Source organism: Aythya marila, assembly GCF_965140915.1.
Source record: "Aythya marila genome assembly, chromosome: 3".
NCBI lineage: Eukaryota > Metazoa > Chordata > Aves > Anseriformes > Anatidae > Aythya > Aythya marila.
This window is the reverse complement of record NC_139044.1, coordinates 11,928,484-11,945,902: the sequence shown is the minus strand read 5'-3', so window position 1 is coordinate 11,945,902 and position 17,419 is coordinate 11,928,484. Positions and strand designations below refer to the sequence as shown.

The window sequence follows — 17,419 nt, the reverse complement described above, 5'->3', positions numbered from 1 at the left end:
ATCTCCTTATGGGTGAAATTCCTGGGAAATAGTCAAATTTTATACACATTGGTGCACTTTGAAGTTTTGAGCTAAGCAATAAGCAATGCTTTGTTCAGGCACAGCTTCAGGATGAGTATGCATGGATTTTGGTGTCGTTACATCTAGTGGGGCACTTAAAGGAAGTAACATCAAAGTCCTGTGGATACTTCAGGATGCTGAACCACAGAGATCCTGAAAAAATCCCTTGGCTTTTAGGTTGTTTAGAGGGCCGTATCTCTCATGCTTCTGTCAGTGTGGAGAGGTAGAAGTTACGCTTCGGAAGTACCAAGGCTTAAGCTTTTGTCTGCCTGTTGTCCTAGGTATTATTTGTGATGCTTCCTTTTCAGTTCTCAGAGCTAGCTTACAAATCTCTGCCTGTGGCGTTGGCTGTCTCATCTGAAGCCATCACACAGAGAATAAATACAGCGTGAGACGTTCCCTGTTGTTTGAACAACGTGGCAGGGGGAGACTTGAGGGTCAAGTTGCCTTGGCCTTACAAGTTGCTGAACTAAATCTTCAGCAGCCGAGAACCACAAAACCTGTACTTGCATTCTTCAGGGAATTGCCTGGAATACTTTTAGTGTCTCTATGAATTTAAGTGTGTGTGTCGTGTCAGCTTCTCAAATTGTGTGGACTTGAGAAGTGTTCCTATATGTGTAACATCTTACTCTTAGGACACACGTCTTGAATGCTAGTGTCTCCCCAGTACCTGGAGGAGCAAGCTCTGCCTGAAGATGTGTTGTCCCTTCCTTGTCAATGGCTGAGTAAATCTATTCCAATCCTTATATCTAATTTATTGTGAAAAACGTGCGTGATTAAAGTATTAACATCAATACTTGTGTTTTTTCCTTTTTTTTTTTTTTTAATATATATCTTTCTCTTCTTTCTTTGGATAAGGCAGGGGGAACAAACAGCAGAACAGGAGCAGAGAGTCAGAGAACTTGCTCGTGCAGACAATTCCCATGTGTAGCAGTGATCTGCACCTGAAATTTAGAGCAAGACGTAACTTTTGGTGTCTCCATTGATAATAACACCTAATCACACCAAATATATTGTGCTGGGCAGTAGCCGTGCTGTTTGTTTTCAGACATCTTGTTTAAGAGCCCAGGTTCTTATGTGGTCAATATGGAAAAGATAAGATGTGTTTTATTGTCTTCTGTTGTCTCTGTAGGGATTGTAAGCACCTAATCTGGATGGGATAAACAGTACCTCACTCCCCTCGCTTTTGTTTTTTTCCTGACGTATACTCAAGCTGTCAGTTCATTGTTAGAAGCAGAGAGATTCATTGGCCTTGTGACTATTTAACTGCTGTAGTACTTTGTGTCCTCTAAGTAGTAATCATAAATCAGTACTCTGAATCAGTCCGTGCATAAATCAGCCACTTATTTCTGTTAGAGTTTATATAAATAAAGTGAAGGACTTCACTGTACCCTCCTGCGTTCTGTGTATACAAAGCACGGTAACTTCTCAAGCACATGAAAAGCAGGGCACCTGTGAAATGTGTGCAAATGAATAGAGTCCACAAAAGTGTATCCCATGTACTGCAGCAATAGGACTTATTTTTTCCTGGTCTTTGTGTAGTCTTATGTTTTATTTTATTTTACTTTGATTTATTTTATTTATAAAATTTATCTTGACAGTCCACTTCTTCTGGCTGTTCCATTTCCTCCCCGTAGATCTGTGTGTGTTTTTCTGCAGAATGTGCTTGAATAATCTGGCCTCTTTCTAAGGTCCCAGACTTATTTTATAGAGAAACAACGTTTCTTTATTAAATTTATCTCTATTGACCTTTACTTTTTTTTACATCTCATTTCTTGTGGAATTTCCTAGAAAGTAGAACAAAGCTCTGGGAAGGCTGACCCTGGAGAACTGTATCATGTCAATGTTTTGTCAATTACTTTCTACTTTCTGCTTGCATATTTCCCAGCCCCAATCCCATACATTTACAAAGCCTTGAGGAATGGGGGGAGACCTGCTCCTGCAAATTCTCGCCCCAAGCATTTTTGGGTTTCAAAGACTTCTTTGTCCTGATCAAAATACTAAATTTGTCTCCTCCTCATGTAAATTTATTTGCTGAGTTAGTTCCTGTGGTTTAAAAAAAAATAAATAATAATAAAAAAGTACTTTACATCTAGAGTAATTCCACTTTTTTCCTTTTGGTGGCGACAGGCTCTTGAATTTACCGAATGTGCTGGAAGCGTCCCGGCTCACTTCTGCTTCAGAACAAGCTGTACGTTGGCTAAATGACAACGAAAATTCATCACGCGGCGTATAAATATTATATTTGATTTATTTTTTGCAAATAGTGAGGGTGTTACCATCTGTAATGAATACAGCAGTATGTCGCTGGTAAAATATTAATCAGGATGTACATAAGTACTGTGGGAGAACTGAGCATTTGATATCCAGCACGGGAAATGCACCCAAAACATCGCACAGGACAGCATTTCTTAGCCATCTTCCTATCATCCACTAGAAATCACACTGCTATTCCTACCAGCTGTTCTATCAACAGTGGTATTTTATTTCCCTGCTGTTTAAGCCAGGAAGCTGATGGTACTGTTGTCGTTTGGCTCTGCTTGCCTTCACAGCTTATTTAATTCCCATCCAGAAGCCTGTGAGATGCCCCGTTGCTGCTGGTGGCTATCAGTCATTGTGCCTTTGGAGGCTGCCTGTCAGGGAAGAAACCTTTTGATCAAAATCCGATCTAAAGGCTTAGGGGGGGAAAACCTCAGTGCCACCAGCAGATGAAATTGCTCAGAGCACAAAACTCTGGGGACGATCACCGGGGAGCTGTGGGTGCTTCGAGGGCTGGTTGCTGCCTTTGGCGCACCGTGTCCCTAAAGCCTATCACCCAACTGAGGTCCTGTCCTGACCAAGCTGCTGTTGTCACCTGGAGAAGGGGTCCCAAAGTGTTAATGCTGCTGCTTGGGAGGGAAGAGATGATAGATCTTGGTTAAAGGGGTCTGCCTTTATGGGAGAAGTCTGAGCAGAAAGCTGGTCGTGGAGTTTATCGGCTGAGGAGGATGGAGGCCTTCGTGTCTCCTTCAGGGGAGGGTAGAGGCCTTTTCTTCAGTGTTTCTGCTGACAGCCATTGATGGGGGGGAAAACCCAAACTTCTTGCATTTTCTGGCATGGCAAGAGAGCTGCTGTTCTTCCTTCTCTCAGCTACCTTGTGATTCTTCACATGTGTGGGTTTGTCCTGGGCTCCTTTTTGAACGCTTCACGATTGCCTTGGAAGCCCAAGCTTCTCAGAGGCAGAGCGGCCTCAATCCAAAGGCTGAGGTGAAATCATTTGACAAGAGTTACCAGGAAAGATGACTTGCTCTCTGATGCCTGGAGTTATTCCTGCATCTATTCACTGAAAATGAGTGCCAGTTAGATAGGTTCTTTCTTCTCAATATGGGTAAAAGTCAACAAGTTAGCCCGTAAGAGGGTATCAGCAAGTACTGTGTCCATATCAGATGCTTTCTGCCCAAATCTGCATCCTACATGGTGTGAAACCTCTCATTCCCACCAATGTGCTAATTTTGAGTAATTTTATTGGGCTAGGCAGAGATGTGCTAACAATAACTCTGTGCAGGGTTTTATGCGGGAGGGTGGGCATGTCTGCTGGGTTAAAATGGGACGTGCACAAGAAAAATGATCATTATCTAAATTGATGTTTGCCTGGGACAGCTGAACAACAACCCCAGTTGTTTTTTAATCCAGTGAAACACGGCTATTACATAGCCCAGCTGCCACCTCTGTGGGGTCTGGTGTCAGGGCGTGCATTTTCTGTTCCTTTACATGCCTACAGTTATTGTTCCTTTTTTTGGTCTTATTTCAACATCATCTTAGGAGGGTAGAAAATTGCGTGTTCATTTGAAAAACCGTCTGCTGTATTGTAGTGATAAAAACGTTCATGGTAAAAGTGCTTCCATGCTTAATTATTTTAGATCTCAGTACGTGTATATGAGGTCAGTTCGAGTAGGATCTGGTGGGGCTGGCGGTTCTGGAATAACATCAACTGGGGGGGAAGAGTTTTTCAAGAGAATGGGCTGGAGAGGAGGCTGCAGGATTGTACATGGCTGAAGGACATTTCAAGTAGCTGTAGGCTCCGTGTTTTGCCTCGAGCAGCAGTTTATTGCTTGTATGTTAATAAGAACAATACACTTTCATCACTCTGCATTTCTTTATTATTTATTCTTTTTTCAGTTTCTCCAATTGCAGAGCTCAGTGTTTGTATGAAGTTCAAGCCTTTCATATTCTGTTTTCGTTACTATTTTAATTACTGAAGAGGTGTTCAGGAGGCAGTGTTTTTGCTGGGAGCTACGGGATATGAAGGTGAGGGATTCTTGCAGCGTGAGCAGTTTCCTACCAGTTGGGCTGTCCTTTGAACAACGTGGCCTGAGCGAGGATTCTCATCTGCACCTGCAAACTGCAAACATTTTAGCACTCCTGCTGCTGGGCATTAACAAGCACACCTCCTGAAGGCAGGCAGAAACAGAAGGGCTCTAATACAGTTTATTTAATCAGGAGTATTTTCTCTAACTCAGGTGTGAGACAGAGATGAAAGATCACTTCCTAATGAGAGCGGTCATAGACTCATTTCATTTGAGGCTGTAAAGTGCTGATATACTGTAACCGTGCCATTTAATTAAAAAGGGCTTACTTTATGTTTAAAGGTTTACTTGACCTTTTGCATCACATCGTTTATTTATCTCCTTATCTATAGACAAGTGGTAAATTAAAAGAAGTAGGCAAACTTGCGTCATTGATGTGGTAAGCCCTGTATTGCTCAAATTAGAAACAAGCCTCTTTCGGTTTTTCCTCGGTTCTGGTGTGGGTACTTTCTGATTTTATCTCTAGAGATCCACGTGCTCTGTCCCGGCTGTGGAGGTGGTGGCCACAGTCTCATGTTTAGAGCAGACAGGTAGGTGCCAGCTCTCGATGCTTATGATGACGTTGCATTATGTTTTAGCTTAATAATGCCCTGCTGAAAATCTGGTGACTGCCAATTGGCTTCCAGAGCAGCATACTGGTGAGAAAGCTGGGTTCTCTGGTGGTTAGCATGTTTTGTGTCCCGTTCATTTCCCTTTTCCCATCCAAATACGTAGTTTTTGTCATATCTGTAGGATTTTTGCAAGTAAGTAGTAGTTTGGTCATCAATAACAGTTTTCCTTCAAAAACAAAACAAAACAAACAAACAAAAAACCAAACAAACGAAACCCCACAGGTGAGTTTATCGTGGTAATATGTACATGTGTGCACTTGCTTGGGCCCATACACGTGCACAGGGAATAAAGTATTTTGGTTGTGCTGGAATTCATGAGTCCCATCTGGTTGCTGCAGTCGTTCCATTGACCTTCAGAAGAGTCTAGTCTGACTGAAAACTGTGGAGTTAGCTCTTGATTTCTCAAGTTCATTGCTACAAATTAAATGCTTCCACTATTCCTAATTAGTATTTGTCTAACACGTGCCATGTGGAGTATATGCGAAAAGGGGAAAAGACCCCCTTAGGCTTCAGCTGTGGTTTCGTGCCTTTATTTCAGTAACACTCATTCTCCATTTCCTATTCCCAAAAGTCTTGGGGGAAATGCTGAAGAGGATGATGAAGTCACTGCCACCTTCTGCCTCAGTTCTGGTGGTTTCCTGGACTAGTATTAATTGTCTTTCCGCTTTAAATGCGGCCTGTGAAGAGGTGGGAACTTGAGTTGTCTCTCGTTTTCCTTCTGTTTGATGCCTGAAGAAGAACTAAAAGGAAAAGTGAAGGCTGTGCTTACATGTGAGTCTTGCCTGCTCTGTTTTCTATGAAAGACTGAGAAACTAGAAGACCATCCAGAGCAAGCTAGTGATTTGGTTGTTTTTGTCATTTACATTAATTTCACCTTGGACAGAGTGATCAGAACTTCACCTAGGAGCATTATTTGTTTTGCATTCTGACTTTGAAGCTTCAGGAACTGCTGGCTTCTTACCTGGAGCCTAAAGCTTAGCTGCAGGCGGGGAGCAAGCACCAGCGTCCTCCCCATCAGCAGTGGGATCAAGAGGGGAAAGCTGCTTTCTGTCAAGAGCATTGGGTATGATGTGTAGCTCATGAAGTCCACAGGCTGTGAATATGTGGAAGCTGGGAGTGCTTACCAGGGAAATTGTCCTTGCTTATCATTTCCTTACACTCCTTCCGAGATGCCCAGCATCAGAAAGGATCCTGGGTTTGATGGAGGTTTGGGCCAACACAGTTCAACTGTTCAAATTTTCTCTTTTTAGTCCAGTTTTAACCTTTCTTTCCACTTTAAGTACGATATGTTTCTAGTAATAAACCCTTCTTTTTTATTCTACCCAAGACTGCACTGAAATTGTATTTTTTGTGATCAGATACTTTTAAAATAGTGCTTGTTACTACTGTTGTGAAGGAGAATAAATATTTTCTTGCTCCAGGAGTGCCCTAAAGTTGGCAGTGGAGGAAAAATTCTTCTTCCAACCTTGCCAGTGTCAAGATGCAGCACAGCTGAGCAGAAAAGACTTCTTTTTTTCATATATACATACTTTTCAACCGTGAGTAATGATTGATCTTACTAGAGAAAGAGACTATTTGATCTTGGAGTGACCATCATCTCTGCTGACATATGCACATCAGTGTTTCACAGAAAGTTCAGGACAAGCAGAGAGCAGCAGAAAGAGCTGTTCCTGCCTTGGATAGCCAGCACCATACTGTGGCATTGACTTGAGCTACAGAAGTTCACAGTATTACAAAGAAATTCAGGCAACACTTATATCATCTCTTTACTTGCTAAGCAGTTGAAGTTTTCCATTCCTGGTAATGTGTAGTCACCATGGTATGGGTGTGATGTGTAAGAGTTTTTCTACTGTGTTAAGTGCAGTACCCAATTGCTTAGATCAACTTAAAAAAATAAAAAATCTTTCAATATCAGTAACTCAAATCGTGGTGAAAGTTCTATGGGACTTGCTGGAATTACTCCATTTTACAACTTGTGCTTGGAGTTTTTTTCCCAGTGTGGTGACTGAGTGTGGTGGAGCCTTGAACTCTTCAGTGTGCTCAGAGGATGTTGATATTTGCAATAGTTTATATAAAAAAATAATAATACCAGGAACCATGATTGTTATGTGATGTCTTTTGTTTTTAGCCATTGAGCCCCATGGGGCAGAAGTTGCCAGGTGAGACCCTCCAAGGACTTGAGCTCCATCTTGAGCAACCTGCCTGGCTCCCTGGGGGCTCTCCTTGGGTAGAAGGATTGCTTACAGCTTACTGAGGAGGCTCTCAAATTCATCCCTAGAGGTTCTGTGTCTTTAAGGCAAGATGAAGTGAGTGATGTCCTTAAAGGAAAAAACCTTTAATATTGTGGTTTTTTTTATTTTGTATTTATCCATAATGATGGATGCTTCTACGCAGTAACTTCTAAAATGCATTTAATAAATATGTGGACTAAGCCTGATCTGTCTGGAAGTTGCAAGACCTCCGTGGCACAGGATTAGGAGTATTCATTATTGGGAAAACCAAACTGGTTTCGCGTTCTGAGGCACTTTTGTTACGCATTCAGAACACCTGAAGGTTAAGGACAGCAGGCTTTCTATCACGTTGTTTGATTACCAGTAGTTACGTACAAGGAAAGCAAATCATCTTACATATTTAGCCAGCCAATGATTTCAAACTGGACCCTTTGCACAAAGTGAGGTTTGCCCTTCGCTTTGTTTGCAGTGCACCAGCACCTGCGTAGAGCTGACGGCCCAAGATTTGATTAGGAGTACTCGATCTCTTAGAAAATTGGGTACTTCTGCAGCTGCACAGCAAATCTGTTCCTCCCTCCTCCTCAGCTCCCCGTGGAGTTCAGTGTCTGTTTACCAGCTCTGCTTCAGGACAGCGTGTTTCGCTTGGAAAGGTGACAGTGATCTCGGAACATGTTTTTTTCCTCCTTCTCCTTCTTTGGCATCTTCCACATTTACCTGTTAACAACGCTGTTTGATGTGTGGCTCCATGTAAATACAAACAGACTGCAGCCGAATCTTGGTGAAAGGAATCATAAAACACACTGCGTAGAGCAAATGTGAAATTATACCCAGCCTTGCCAAACACTTTTTTTTTGGACTTAAAATTGGGATTTCTTTTTCATTGGTTTAAGAAATGTTTCTGTAGTTCTCTCATTTGGTATGGTAATATATTCTGAAAAGATTGTTTTTTTTTTCGTCTCTCTTCTAACAGTGAAAATTGCAATACAAATATAGTTTGAGTGAAATTCCCTATTTTTCCAAATAAGGTGAGATTTTTTTCATGTCGGGATGTGTCTGGATCTCTGCCAAGCGATTCCTACCTCATGCCGGTGGGTAGTCTTTTCTTTTCCTGCTCTGCAGTTCTCTAAAAACCATCATGTCAGGATGGAGAAACATCTTAAGATGCACGCAGGCACCTTAAGGGAGCAGCAGACACTTTTTTGCTGTCTGACGTTCGCATGTGACTTGGTTGACTCAAGACTGTCGTGTCTGATGCGTGATTCATTCATGCTCCTTTTGCCAGTTCTGGTTGGAGTGTAATTGATCAGCTGTTCTACCAGGCTGGTTATATAAATACCCTTTGGTTTTACATTATCGAAGATGGTATAAATATTTACAAATTTGTAGCAGTTAGGATTTCTTCTGTGTTCTTTATTAAACCTTTTTTAAGCGTACAAAACATCTATGACCCCCTTTTTCTACAGAAGAAGAAACAGGACATTTAGGACAATCCCCTCTCTTGCCCAGCCCAAGATGTGGTTGGCTTTCTGGGCTGCAAGCCCACGTTGCCGGCTCACGTTGAGCTCTTCGCCCAGCAGGACCTCCAATGGAGGTTATAAACTGCAGCTCTGATTCTGGCTGGGGACTTGCTCAAGTTTTTGAGTTTTGGGTTTCTGTGATGTGCGAGCCCATAATCCTTGGGCTTTGAGGTTAGACCCTGTTGTTTGAGATCTCCCCCCCTCTTTTACACCACCTGCTTTGGCATCTGCACCCCCAGCATTTGCAGTGCACGTCTGTGGTTTGCTCTCCTGGTGGGCCCTCGAGACGAGGGGTTGTTATATTGCCTTTCAGGGTTGAAAGAGGGTTCTTGAGAGCTGTATGGAGCCAGAAGGCATGTGCAGCTGGTGCAGAAAGGCTCTTCCCCCATCGGTCACTGGATGTGCCTGCTGGCTCCTGACAAGCGACCACATGCGTGCCTCTGTGTGTGACCCTGGCATCGAGTCTCCTGCGTGACCAAAGGACAGTGAGGGATCTGGCTGTAGCTAGGAGGGTGGTGGTTGCTCATTGCTCATTATTCGTTTCATATCATTACACATCATTTAAATCTTTTATCAGTCTTGTAATGGGAAGTGAGTGCTAGAGAAATTGTCTAGCCCATGTGGTCAAACGGCAAGGGGCTTATCAAAGATGGGTATGGCTTTTGGTCAGATGGGGCTAGAAAAGCCATGGGAAAAGTGAACTGATGCTTTTTGATGGCAGAGATGGCGCTGCCTTGGGGCATTTTAGGGCTGAAGTTTTTGCCATTGAAGCCTATGATGGTAAAGCCTAAAGCTGGATTTTGTTACGCACCAAGTTTTGACAGGCTGTGTGTCTGCGAGCTTAGCAAACTGCAGCCGTGCGTGTCCAGCTCGTGAGAGCAACGCAAGCGGGCTGTGGAGGCAAAGAAGAGGAGAGTTGTTCCTACAGATTTGCTGGAAAACCTGATTACTTGGCTTGCTCTACTGATAGATGACTTGATCCTAATGTGATTGAAGCGGAGAACTCCCTCTGGGGTAATTACAGTCATAAAGATTTAATGCGATTCCACTGGAAAATGCTTTAAGATGAGTATTTAGTCTTGAACTTTTTTTTCTTTTTTTCCAAAACATTTATGAGATTTAGTTCTAAGAGCATTTTTGTTACAGCAAATGGTATTTAAATCTTTATGGGAAAGCAAGGAAAGGTTTCTGCTGAGCGTCCCAGCCTGCGCTTTGCTCCCAGGCTCCGGTGGTGTTTTCCAGCACCACAGGGGGAGTGGGACCCGTACAGAAAAGTTGTGACTCTTACAATGCACAGGTTGACCTGCTGCCCCCTTGCCCTCATAAAGGTTCAGCTGTTAACTACTACAAAGGCTGCTCCTGGTTTTGGGGAACGTGTTCTGCATTTCACTGAGCTGACAGGAGGAACGAGCATGTTGTACGTGCCAAGAGGAAGACCTGCCGCCTGCTCTCCGGGGACTGGAAGCTCACCTCTCACCTGTCGGGCCTATCAGCACGTAACACGAGGTGTCAAAATACCTGACGAGTGACCAGATGGCAAAGCACTCTTGCCTGCTTCCCTGGAAACTGTGCAGTCTGTGAACTCGTCTCCTCTACGCGCTCGTCGCTTTGCTGCTATGAGATGTGTCTGCGGGGTTAGGAGCTAAGGCAGGGACAGGCTTTCCAGCTGTTCGTTCCCAGACCCTGATTTTACTTACGAGAACACTGCCTGCAAAGTACTGCGATAAGCTCTGCTAATGCCTGCCCCATTACTGCGTGCAGGGCAAGGCTATGGCTTTTTTTTTTTCCGTTTGCCCTCAAAATACGAGCTGATCCAACTTCTATTTTTAACCCTCCTAAGTGAAATGAGATTAAACATGAAGCAATAGTCCACGACAGCAAGTAATTTTCCCAGAATGATTGTAGAAACCTGATAAACACAGTTCTCATTTATTTTAAGAGGAAAAACGAGGAGAAAAAATGTCCATCACGTGGTGTCTTCAGAATTGGTCATGCCACCAATTCTGGGGCTGTCTCTCTATCTGTCCGTCCGTTTATTTTCCGCCTTTTGCTCTTGCCCATGAATTTCTTTGTATTTACCATCTGGTATTTATTCTGCCCTATCTGGGTTTCTCTTTTATTTCCCTTTCTTCCTTTAGCAATACTGCATCGAATGGTTTCCATTTGTTGAACATTCTTGTTTCTGAATATTGCTCTTTTAGGAGGACTGAAGAATGGACTGTTTTGTGCTGAATAATGTAACCTGCAGAGGTTTATACATTCTTAAAGAAGGCAACTTGGCCTTGCTGAAGCATAGCTCAGGGAGCACATGTGTATGCATATTTGTTTGAAAAAGGCTGAACCTGTCAAACTTGTCCATAGCATGGCTAGTTCGTGTTGAAGAACTACTGGAAATGTGACATTTCTCTGCCTCCGCCCCATGTGGCAAAATGCTTTCTAAACCATAGCAAAGAATTTGACTCAAGTCGGGAGAAAAATGGTAGCAAAGTTCATTTAAAAATACTTTTTTTTATTTTTTTTTGCTTACTGTAATTCAATTGAGTAAAGGCCAAGATGGACAGTTGATTCATATTCTTTATTGTCCTTTATGACCCTAGTAGATGTACGTGTATCTGCTATTAGTAGAACATTTCCTTATTTTTTCAGTTCCCTGTTACCTCTCTTCAACCTGTCCAGTGCTTGTCTGCTCTCTGAGAAGTGATTTCCGTTGCCTTTTTTTCTCTTACACATTTCTTCCTCTTTCTATTTTAAATAATGCAAGTAATTTGGAAACTATTACTCAGGAAGGGGGTGGTGCTTCTTCTTTATGCTTATTGCTTAAAATCCAAGCTTTTATAATCCGTTCATAATCTGAGTATGCAGGCATTATTTAGAGATCTAGATAAGACTAATGTTATTAGTGGGTGGGCTTGTTTTGTTGTATTTTTTCATTTTTATTCTTGTTCTGTAAGCACAGGCAGAATCTTTAAGTAGGCGCAGACCGAGCAATCCCTATGATTCTCAGTTTCCCTTCTGCCAGAGATGATTTTTGGGTTGGGGTGGGATGCTGTTTTGAGCCCAGCGCTGTAGGTTTGCAGGAAGTTCTCTCTGACCACAGGAGCATGGCTCAGGTTGCACTTCGTGTGGTGACTGCCTGTTTTAATCAACGTTTCATCCTCCTTTTGTCATCAAACGAGCCTTCATACCACAAAAAGAAAAAAAAAAAAAAAAAAAGACACCTCCTGCAAATAAGTTTAGGAAGTGGTGTGTTAAGGAGTTAAGAGGCCGAACTGTCAGTTCTAGCAGATGTACAGACTAATGGTAGGGACAGGATGGAGAAAAAATGTTGTGGTAACTTCAGAAGGTTTTAAAAACTAGTACTGAGGTCTCTTTGGCATTCAGCTGCAAGCGAAGCCAAAAATAGCTATGTATATGCTATCCAATTGTTACTGAGTTTCGTGTTCAAATGAGAAAGGAATTTTACCAGAGAACATTGGGGTTTGTGAATTTATATGCAAAAAATAAGATATTGGGTTTGGGGGTTTCTGCTTGGTGGGAACCTTGGAGAAGAAACTGGGGGAGCATGCAAATGATCCATTCAGAACGGTTTTATCTTCCATGTGCACACTTGATAAGTCTGTGTGAAATAAGCTAAATAAGGTTAGAAATGCAGGAAGGATGTACTTGGCCTGACACTTCATCGCAAGCACATGCTTGTTTTCCCCATCTGCAGTATCACTTTAATAATTTTCTTGTTACTGTGTTGTGAGAGCCGTCCAAGAAGACAGCTAAATAAAAGTCAGGGAAACCCAACCTTAAAAATACTTACATGTCCACTGGATATCCATTGACTTGGTTACTGTCTCCTGGGCAATGAATCAAAAGGCTTTATGGGTTAGAATAAGAAGGAGATGTTGCACAAGTTCTGTTACCCGCTAGGAAAAAATTAAACAGTGGGTGTACAAACAAAATACATTGTGCTCCTGATGATTGTCAGTTCTTTTCTGTAAGCAAATGGTTTAATATTCACTTTGACTGTATTACAGCTCAATACAAAGCAAACTGAAGTAATACTGGGTGCAGTATGGAGCTTGAATGAAAGAAATCCCATGGATGAAGACTTAAAGATTTTAATTAAAATCTTTGTACTTTGATTAAAAGGATTGTTAAAGTCACTTGTGATTTCTGAATTATGAGTTTGGTGAGGTGGACAGACCTCTAGTTCTGTTTTTTTTTTTTTTTCAAAAGATGGATCACCGTTTCCAATGCAGGCTGTTGCATCTAATTTTGTCTTAATTCCAGTTCTCAGGAGAGCTCACAGACTCTGACACGCAGTGTTTGTGAGAGACAGCCTACCAACTAGTCCAAAAGCTCTATCATCTTAAGAAACGTGGGAAAGTCTACTGCATTAATTTCTGGGGAACATCTGTGGGAATAGCCGTTTTATTACAGGACTGGATACATCAGCAGCACTTGGGAGAGCTGCTGGTTAGTACGTACTTAACCTCCTGCCTGAAGCTATCGTTGGCCCTAGAAGCTGCCTAACTCCCTTGGACGGATGAGAAAATGCCTGTACACCGTCGTGGCCAGTTCCTGGAGCTCTTGCATTACCGTTGACAAGTCATGTTTTATTTCTGGAAATGAAGTGTGTTCTTTTTCCCAGTGGATTTTGCCAATTGTTGTTTCTCACTAGTATTGCATGCTTGTCAGGCTCTATTTCTCAGAAGAGAGAATGATTTTAAGTCTGTTTTCCTTTTCTGTGTACCAAAGCACATGTCTAATGGATCTAATTAAGCAAATACAAAACTCCCCAGATTACCAAATATTGTTCCATTAAGGAAATAGTATTTGAAGTCATGTTTTTATAGGCTGAATTATATTCAAAGAGATAATGGGTATCAACTGAAGATGAATACAAGCAAAAGTCTGTGACCACATCTGTTTTTTGTTGCTTAAAAACACCTACCCAGTCTCTGGAAAGTAAAGCTGTCATGGGTTGCTCATTGTCTGATGTGCATAAGCCGTGCTTCCCAGGAAAAAGTGCATGTTTTTACAAATCTCAGAGCATATAATGTGAGGAAGCTTTTGATGTCTAAAAAAGGTCTCTTACAGGCTCTAGTTTTTAAAATAGACTTCATGGTGCCTTAGTCACTTGAATGAGTAGTTGTAGTAATGTAAATGGAATCTTTGATAGCTGAAGATTTGTCTCGAAGTAATAAATCATCTGTGATAGCCAATACAAATCTACCCTTGGTGTCATGCTTCTAACACAACGCTTCTTGATATGTGATTGGGATAGTCTGTAAAGAAAAAAAGTGGGCCACAATGTTATATTGCAAAAGTATGCTTATGGAGCAGTGTAGAAGAGACTAGGTGGAGAAGAAGGCAGGATCTCCACGTACCACATACTTAGCTCAAGATCTGAAAGCTTAGAAATACCCTAACATGTCTCATTGATGGTAGGGAGTGACTCACGGTGTTGCAGTGGATCCTGCGCTTCAAGGTCTGTCTGTATACCTCTTGAACAAATGCTGAAAGTGATTCAGCTGTGGGAGTGGGTGGATAGAGCAGATTTCAACACCTCTGAGTCCTGAGGAGTTTTCAGTAATGGTACCAAGGTGTATCTGTTGTTCATTCTGGCAGTGGGATCTTGTTGCTGCAGTGGGAGCTGGACTACAGCTGCTCACTGTCCTGGTGGTGTTCAACACTCATCCTAAGCTCCCAGTTTTTAAAAAGCATGAGAGGGAGGCCTATAATCAGATGCATTTTATCTGCTGTTAGTTATAAACATAGAAGAACCACTCATTTTTTTAACTTTTCAATTAATCCTTAGAAATAGCAATAATATTCACTGTAATTTCTCATTCTGACTGTTATTACATAGGAGCGTTGTTAAAAATAATGGAAAAAAATTGTAATGCTGTCCAGAATATAACTAGAACTATAATTTTTAGCCAACTTAAATTAAGACATTTCCTTGAGCTTGAAGTCCAGAATTCAGAATGAACAGCCAACATTCATATGAGCACTCATAGGAGGACAACTGTGCTTGTTTAAATTGTACAAGTGTCTGTACAAGAAAAGAGATGGAAGATCAGTGAAGCCCTTAACTGTTCTTTCATTCTTTGTAACTTTTATCTGGTTTCCTGTGCCAGAATTAAATGTTTCCAAGCTCGGATGAAGAATATTACAATGAGTTGCTGTTGTTTAGTTGCTTGAAGACCTTTATCGCTGATGGGTTTTCTTGTGAATTTCAAAGAAAATGTCTTCAGTAATATCTTTGTGCGGTTATATGCACAAAGTTGATGGTTTGCATTCTCTTCCAGTTAAAATTTGTATTATTTTCACTTATATTTTTAAAGTAACTTTAAGATAGTATTCTTATTTACAAGCTAAGAGAGATTCTAGTATGAATGATGGACTATATCAGTGTGTTTTTTAAAACACATGCTATATAATGTTTGTTCCACCAAAATTCAGTGTGGTTGTTGCCTTCTGGTTTCTAGTTATGTACATCCACAATATTAAGTGATACGTATTGCATCTTAATGTGCACCCTTATCTGCAAGAGAAAAAGATGTAAATGATTGCTAATTGTGACACATGGTTTTCCTTCCTCTGTTTTGTGTGATAGCCTTTTGTTAGCAAGCTATATCAGGTGCTTGTGCTGCATGAACTCACACAGGTTTTAAGTGTAACTCATAGAGAATCTTAACCACTGGTCTGATGATCTTTGCCAAACAGGCGAGCTTAATTGTCCTGTAGAAGCCCTAGTAATATTTGTTATCTTCTTCATGCTTAAAATTGCAAGTTTGGTTTTAAGCTTCCTCTTTCAGCTACACTTCAAAGTCAGATTTATATCATGTGTCAAGCACAATAAGGACCTTTGTTTTCTATGAGCTTAGCAAATTATTGCCAAAAATCTTGTTGTGTCTTACAAAAAGAGTTGTGAAGGGGATAAGATTAAAAACCAAACCACCAATTACATATGTGAAACATTTGAAACTTATAAAAATCAATAATAGAAAAGGGTTACTTGGTTATTTGATCCACATGTGAATCTTCATTGGAATCACATTTAATTTATTACACCTTTTGCTTCTTATAAAGTGCAGAGGACGCACTTTATGTCCTTGGCTTCGGTGTAAGAATAAAACAGGAAACGATTTTTTGCACAGCTAAACTGAGGGGAAACTCCAAATCTCATCTTGGTCTTGACTCTGTGTACGCAAGGTGATGGGGCTTGGGGTTGGTAGGTCACCCTGTTTCTTCTTCCATTCACGTAAACCTGCACAAAATGGTGAAAGGTGGTAGGTGTCGGAGAACACATGAACAGGTCCTCACACAAATTCACTGATATGGCTGCTGTGGAAGATGGTCCTCTTCATGAAAGACCTGTGTGTATGAAAGGAATGTGAGTCTAAATAAACAGTTCTTTTAAAACAGAAAGTAAAAGTGCTTTTTTTCGCTTACAAGATAATTAGAGTTGAATGTGCCTCCAGGTAAATATCTTCATGATGAAAAGCAATCAATGCACAGATACCATGAATTGAAAAAGACAGTGGCACCCTAGACATCTCACGTCTTAAAATAAATTACCAGAGCTCCGATTAAGCTGGAATCCTGATACAGCAGAGCAGTTACTTCTAGTATGGATTGCCATTTATTTTCTTAATCATGTAACAGATGGCAGCCAATCCATCATGAGACTTAGGGAAGGCAGAGCTCCCCTCCTAAACAAAATAGTACAAAACTTTCAGGAGAGAGCTCTTAGTGCTGGATGATAAAAGGCTGGATTCTGTTGCAGATCACAAGCTGCGTGTTGTTTTTTGGAGGGTGGGGGCAGTTATTTCTGGTTGTAGTTTATATTTTCTCTAGAAAAAACTCAGGTTAAGAAGGATGTGGTGTATTTGTGGAGGTGGTTGTTGGCCTCACTTGCTTTGACGCAGGAAATCTCCTGCCTCTGTTCTCCGTCACTTGCACGACCTGCAAACTCTTTGTCCAGGACTAGTTCTTGTGTGGTTTTTTTTTTAATTTGCTGTTGTATTTCAGGCCACTCTTCATGTGACTAAGTCCGTGTGCTTTGCACTTTGCTGACAAATGTAGACCATCAGTGGGGAGAAGCAGCAGATCTCGCATTGATCTGCAGGGAGTCCGAGGCTTTGGGAGCAAGATGGCCGCTTCCCTCAGCGCCATTTGCGGATGAGCGCTAGGCCTCCTCTCGAGCAGCGGTTTTAAAAGGCACAGATGTATTACGTTTTGTCTCGGAAAGTGGTGAAGGTGTTAAACCAGGGGACATTTCAGACCTGAGGGCTTTGTTTCTTCTGTGTTTGGCACTGGTAATGTGTGGTGTGCAGTAGTAGGAATACAGTGTCAAGGAAAATGGGTACAAATCCCAAGGATTTTAGCCTCATATCGCCTTGCTGCTCTCTGCATTCCCATGTTCTTGGAGGTGGCATGGATGAGTCGCGTCCATTTTGGGTGAGGATGAAACAGAAGCATCTGCTTCAAATTACAACGGGGAAACTTAGTGACAGTTTCCTCCCTTCACATCCTGTCTTCTCCTCCCTTCAGATGCATTTAGCGAACGTTCCCAGTTAGGTGATGCAAATTTAAGGCTGTAGGATTACCGGTTTTGGAAAGATCAGTGGAAAACGTGGATGTCTATTAAATAA

At 41.6% G+C, this 17,419-nt stretch overlaps 1 protein-coding gene across 4 annotated transcripts in view; it reads left to right on the top strand.

Moving 5' to 3' along the window:
* The window catches only part of COMMD1 (copper metabolism domain containing 1), a 76,990-nt gene that overhangs the window by 2,655 nt on the left and 56,916 nt on the right, over positions 1–17,419 (top strand). The gene's annotated exons all lie outside the window — the stretch shown is intronic.